This window comes from Zalophus californianus, chromosome 5 (assembly GCF_009762305.2).
Source record: "Zalophus californianus isolate mZalCal1 chromosome 5, mZalCal1.pri.v2, whole genome shotgun sequence".
In the NCBI taxonomy this organism is placed as follows: Eukaryota; Metazoa; Chordata; class Mammalia; order Carnivora; family Otariidae; genus Zalophus; species Zalophus californianus.
Window position 1 is genome coordinate 36,221,190 of NC_045599.1, and position 1,130 is coordinate 36,222,319.

General features: G+C 35.0%; 1 non-coding gene across 1 annotated transcript; it reads right to left on the reverse strand.

Annotated features, from left to right (window-relative positions):
* Nucleotides 1–728: 728 nt before the first annotated feature.
* On the reverse strand, nt 729–836 carry LOC113930042. The gene has a single exon (XR_003522420.1). It is a non-coding gene; the product is annotated as a U6 spliceosomal RNA (small nuclear RNA).
* Nucleotides 837–1,130: the final 294 nt, after the last annotated feature.

Here is a 1,130-nt window from a genome sequence, read left to right on the forward strand (position 1 = left end):
TATTTTTTTAAGTTTGTGACAAACTTATTTGGTATGAAACCTGACCCACGCTGACATGAGTCTATTTATAGTTTTTAGTTATCCATTTATTATGAATATTCATATGTTACACTATAAAATATTAGTGCATTTATTGTGTATTGCCCCTTTCTATAATAAGAAACATTCAAAATTCTCTATTACATCTTGCCCCAAGGATTTCAGAAAAGGTACCCTGTACTTGTACAGTGTGATTTCATCAAAAGAACCCGTATCATGCAGTAAGTGTTCTTTTGTTGTTAGTGCTCATTACAGCAAAGCAACATCAACAGTCCTATTAAATTGGTGTTAGCCACTTGGCTTGTATTGTGTTATTTTGTTTGCACTTAATTGTCAATGTATTGTGGGTATAAATATGTTAGAAGCTATATACATTTTACTGTTAATCTAATTTTATATTTATAATATTCAGGTACTATGGTAATAAAAGTAACTTAACCGAATAAAAAAAATTCAGGAAATCGATGAAAAAAATTGTATAGCTAAAATTAACTTGAAAAAAAAACCCTTACATGTCCCTAGGGGGACAATATAAGTGATTTTGTGAGTGATTATATACATATATATGTATATATAGCACTAGTCGTATACATAAATACATAGTATGTGCTCTAAGAATCATGGGCATTATACACACTCAGATTAGTCTTCCTCTTCTTTTGACAACCCTACTTATTCAGAGCCACAGAAATAACTGGTTCTTTCACTCACCTTGTCCTTTTTCTCCTTGCACTGGAACCATGCTAATCTTCTCTGTATCGCTCCCATTTTAGTATATATGCTGCTGAAGGGAGTACAGAGCTTATCCTTTCTCTGATCCCACCCCTGCCTCTTTAGGGGCCACATGCACACAGAAGTTTCAGAGGAATGAATGGAATCAGCCAGCTGACTTGGAATGATGACAGTAGAGCCACAGTCAGAACACTTGCATATTTACTCTCAGCCAGAAAGATGGAAATTTAACAACATTTGTGACATTCAAGATGGTAGTTACATGCAGGGCCCAGACAGATAAAAGAAATAGATGAGGTGGGTGGGCTGTAAGAAAGAAAACTGTGCAGGGTGATGAGGGATGGCAAATCGAAATTCTT